The sequence below is a fragment of the Oreochromis aureus genome, linkage group 12 (assembly GCF_013358895.1).
Source record: "Oreochromis aureus strain Israel breed Guangdong linkage group 12, ZZ_aureus, whole genome shotgun sequence".
Classification (NCBI taxonomy): domain Eukaryota; kingdom Metazoa; phylum Chordata; class Actinopteri; order Cichliformes; family Cichlidae; genus Oreochromis; species Oreochromis aureus.
Window position 1 is genome coordinate 27,931,641 of NC_052953.1, and position 5,328 is coordinate 27,936,968.

The window sequence follows — 5,328 nt, forward strand, 5'->3', positions numbered from 1 at the left end:
ATTTTTACTTTGTACACAAATTCTTGCAACTAATATCTCAAACAGTGTTGTACAGGGAATCACCATAGCTGATAAGGAGCTCGTCATCAGCCAGTTAGCCGATGACGCCACACTCTTCTTGAAGAATGCAAACCAAATCCCTCCAGCCCTTAGTGTGATTAATGATTTCTCTGAGGCCTCTGGTTTATCCCTAAATCTAAGAAAGTGTGAGTTACTAGCAATTAAAGACTGCCCTGCAAATACTATCTGTAATATTTCTGTTAAACAAGAAGTCACATACTTGGGACTGTTGATATCCAAAGGCCAAAAATCAAGATGCTCCTCAAACTTCACTCCAATTATACAGAAAACCCTAAAAAAGTTCAACCAGTGGCTGCAAAGGGACTTGTCGTTGAAAGGTAGAGTGTTAATTACTAAAGCTGAAGGGATATCCCGATTAACATATGCTGCTCTCTCCTTACATCTGGATAAGAAAATTAGTAAAGATATTGACCGTATGCTCTTTAATTTTATATGGAAAAACCGTACGCATTATATTAGAAAAACTGTTGTGATGAATAAGTACGAGTCAGGTGGGCTTAACATCTTAGACTTTTCTACTTTAAATAACACTTTCAAAATTAATTGGGCTAAACATTTTCTTAAAAACCCTACCTCTATCTGGAACTTTATACCATATCATATTTTCTCTCGTTTTGGTGGCTTTAATTTTATTTTAAGTTGTAATTACAATGTTGAGAAACTCCCTGTAAAACTTTCATCCTTCCATAAGCAAGTCCTCTTAGCGTGGACCCTCATTTATAAACACAACTTCTCACCTCACAAATACCTTATCTGGAACAACAGAGACATTTTATTTAAAAATAAATCACTTTTCCTGGAAACTTGGGTCCAAAATGGGATCCTATTGGTGGCTCAGCTGGTTAATAAAGAGGGACAACTACTTACTTACGACTTCATTGCACTATATAATTTTCCAATCAGTGTTCAGGAATTCTCAATGGTGCTTGGTGCCATACCCTCAGGGACTCTAATGTTATATAAAAACACTGACAGCTCAATATCTACCTCAGTCACTCTCCCTGATCCAGCTGAGTCACCAATAGGAAAAATTTGCTTTTCACAGGAACTTGGTAACAGCAATAAGAGAATACGTAGTTTATTCCAAGAAGATGTCGTCTCTCTCCCATATGTAATATCTTACTGGAACCAATATGTTCCAGATATCAAGTGGAAGACAGTCTGGATGATCCCCCATAAATATTTGATTGTAAATAAGGTGAAGGAAGTCTCATTTAAAATTCTACATAAATGTTATCCAGCCAGTCACTACATGGTAAAATTTAAAAGAGACATAAATACTAATTGTACTTTCTGTGGGGATCATCCAGAAACTGTGACACATCTTTTTTGGTACTGTTCTTTTACACAGAGATTCTGGAAGGAATTTAGCAGTTTTGTTATTGTCCATATTTTAAGGGAATTTTCTTTACGATGGGAAAATGTTTTGTTCTGTTTCTTTAAGTTCCCCAAGAGGAATGATAAATGTTTTTTTATGATAAATTTGTTAATACTTTTAGCTAAATTTTTTATCCATAAATGTAAGTTTACTAACAAAACACCATATTTCTGTCATTTTTTTAAGGATGTGGAAATGTATATACAATCAATATCAGACTCTACCAACAAAAAGACTCTCAAAACAATATATATCTGTAAATTTTTGCGTGTATTCTTGTAACTTTTTACCCCTGGCTTTGTGTGTTCATGTTCTGTTGTTTTGTATACTTCATCTGTTCGTATGTTGTATACTCATTGTTTGTTAAATAAAGTTTAACAAAAAAAAAAAAAAAAATGGCGACCGCGGTAACCTGCTGTGTAACCCGGATGCCGTTCTGAATTCGAGGAAGCAAAAATATGACGTAATCTAAAATGGTGGATTGCGTGAGTGATTATGATTCTAGATGAAAATGCGGTTGATTTGAACATACGTTCATATTAAAAACTCTGCAGTCTTTTGGTTTTGGAGAGGAATTTATCGATGTCATAGAGATGCTTTATAATGACATTAATAGCTCTGTTTTGCTAGAACATGGTACATGCTCAAGGTTTGAGGTTAATAGAGGGATAAGGCAGGGATGTAGCAGCTCACCACTTCTGTTCATCATGGTTGCTGAGCTGTTGTCTATTCTGATTTAAAAACAGTCACATTGAGGGGTGAACGGATAATAATCAGTCAGCTGGCAGATGATACCACCCTGTTTTTAAAAAATGAGGACCAGATTCCTTTAGCCTTACAGGTGATCAACCACTTCTCCAAAGCTTCTGGCCTACAGCTGAATATTAATAAATGTGAAATTCTAGCTCTGCATGAGTGTCCCCTTCAAGCGATAAATAATATACAGATCAAAAAAGAGGTGAAGTATCTGGGCATTGTAATTTGTAAGGATAAGACATCAACAGAAAATAAGAATATCTGTACCAATATAGAAAAGTGTAAGTCAATTTTGAACAGGTGGCTGCAAAGGGACATAACTCTGTTTGGGAGAATCTTGCTAACCAAAATGGACAGTCTATCCAGACTAATCTATCCAGCCTTTTCTCTGCCCATATCTCCAAAACTGATTAAATCTATAAATAATCTTAATTTTAGATTCATATGGAGGAACAAATGTCATTATATAAAGAAAAATGATATGATTAAGAATTATGAAGAGGGTGGGGCTAATGCCATTGACTTTGATGTTATGAATGGTGTACTAAAATTGAAATGGTTAAGATCTTTCATTAGGAACAAAAATTCCTTTTGGAACATTATTCCCAATTTGATTTTTGGCAAAATGGGTGGAATAGACTTTTTGTTACTTTGTGACTTTGATTGCAGTTCGTTACCTGTTAAACTCTCAGCTTTCCATCAGCAGGCCCTTCTGTACTGGAAATTAATCTATAAACATAACTTTACTCCTCACAATACCCCTATATGGAACAACAGGTATATCTGTTTGTGTAGGAAATCTGTGTACATGGATGAATGGGGTCTTATTAAAACATGAGACGTTTTGTGAGAAATTTGATGTAAGATGTACTGCTAAGAGATATAAATCCTTAATAAAAGCCATCCCAGTCCCTTTGAGATCAATGATAAAAGAAGATATTGTGCACTCTAAAATTTCTCCTGGACTGAGGCAGCTCTGCATAGCTGGAGTTGAATTTGATGACAGCAGGTTTACAAACAAGGTGATCAGGAATATTTTGATAAATGAAATTTGCCCTAATCCGGTTAAAAGAAATTATATCCTTAAAGAATTTGAGTCCATGGAGGTTAAGGTGATAAGAAAAAAGTATATTTCACTTCCTCTTTCCCCTAAAGTAAAAGAGGTTCACTTTAAAATCATTAATGAGGTTTATCCAACCAATGAATTCTTAAGACGGAAATTTAACTTAGATGTGAACGCCTGCACATTTTGTGAAAATGATATTGAAAGTCTGGATCACTTGTTTTTCTACTGTGAGTCAGTGCACTCCTTCTGGACTGACATGTGGACCTGGCTACAGTCCAGGAGAATTCAGTTACCACATTTAACGGTGACAGCACTAAAATTTGGAATACTTGCTGAGAATGCAGATTTTGACTTGTTGTTTAGGATGTTTTTGTTAATGGGAAAATTTTTTATTCATAAATGTAGATATTTTAAAGCTAAACCATGTATAAACAGATGGCTGAATGACTTTAAACTCTGGGCTAAATCGCTGAAACTTGTGAATAATAAGAAAGCTCATAAGCTTGTTGTTTTATTTAACAAGTTTGATCTATGTTAAAAAAAAAAAAAAAAAAAAAAAACCTCCCTATGTTATAATCATGACTGCCCTTTTTTGCTCATGGTATTTTTTTTCCTTTGGTTCAAATCCTTCATTGATTGTTCACTCTTTTTGTAGCTTTGTGTTTATTGTTTTTTTTTGTTTTTTGTTTTTCTTGCTATATTGCTCAACCGAGGATGTTACATATTGAGATTAATGATTGTGGCTTGTATGTTATACTATCTGTAAATAAAGTTCTTAAAAAAAAAAAAAAATTCACACACAGGCGATGGCAAGCTACATTGTAGCCACTGACAGAGGGAGGCTGCCGGACACTGGCGCCACCGGGCCCTCTGACCACCACCAGTAGGCAAACATGGGGTTAGTATCTTGCCCAAGGATATTTGGCATGCAGTCAGGAGGCAGCCTGGGATCGAACCACCGCCCTTCTGGTTAGTGGCGGACCTGCTCTACCACCTGAGCTACACCCAAAAGTCAAATGTTGACTTTTGTCATAGCTTCTGTTTAATTCAAAGCCATAAGTAATTATAGTTATTACAAACTTTATAATCAGGATTTAGCTGAAAGTATACCATTTTACTACATAATATCCTTGTTAACTAATAAGCTGTGAATGTATGAATCATCCAGGCTTTATTCAGTGTCATAATGAGCAAACATGCACATAAGACACACAAGAGTAAAGAGAAAAAAACAAACAAACTATTCAACTAACTTAATTACATTTTATAATGCCGGGATGTCATTTAGGTTGCGTATCATATGCATTCAACAAACCTAGGTCTTATTGTCTTGACTTGTAAAATATTCCTTCTATGTATGGAAAAGGAGACGAGACATGCTTTCATTTTCCAGTTCACAGTAGTCACATTTATACTGCAAATACATTTTGAATGTTTTCAGTTCTTTTGTCACTGGGTAGATCCTATGCAGTGGTTTCCTTAAACTTGTTTTTGATACAATATTTATCATAAGTTTTCAGTGCTTTCTCTCACTGTGTATCACTAAATAAATAAAACTTTGTAGACAGATAGTAACAAAATTAAATTGCTAATATTCTTATAAGAGCATCGTTCTTCTTATTATATTATTATTTCAATATTCAGGGCTACCAATATAAAGCTGTCATAAAATCTTCAGAATTAAAGCTTAGATGAGGAACATCAGTTTTGTAACATTATAGGGAATTTTTTTCTGGTATAGCATCAAAACTGTAGTATATTATTTTGGTTTAATATATATTTTGAATTTATAAAGAAATTACCTGCATGATAAAAACAGATGAAAGATTAAACACCTCAAAGTCAGAATTCCATTATCAAACCATATCGGATGTCCTCATTCTTTAATATTCAGTACCTTTGTGGGGAGGAGTTATATTTAAACACCAAGCTGTCAGTGCTTGCTTTTAAAAACCTTAAAAGGATTTTATCAACCGCATTTTCATCTAGAATCATAATCACTCACGCAATCCACCATTTTAGATTACGTCATATTTTTGCTTCCTCG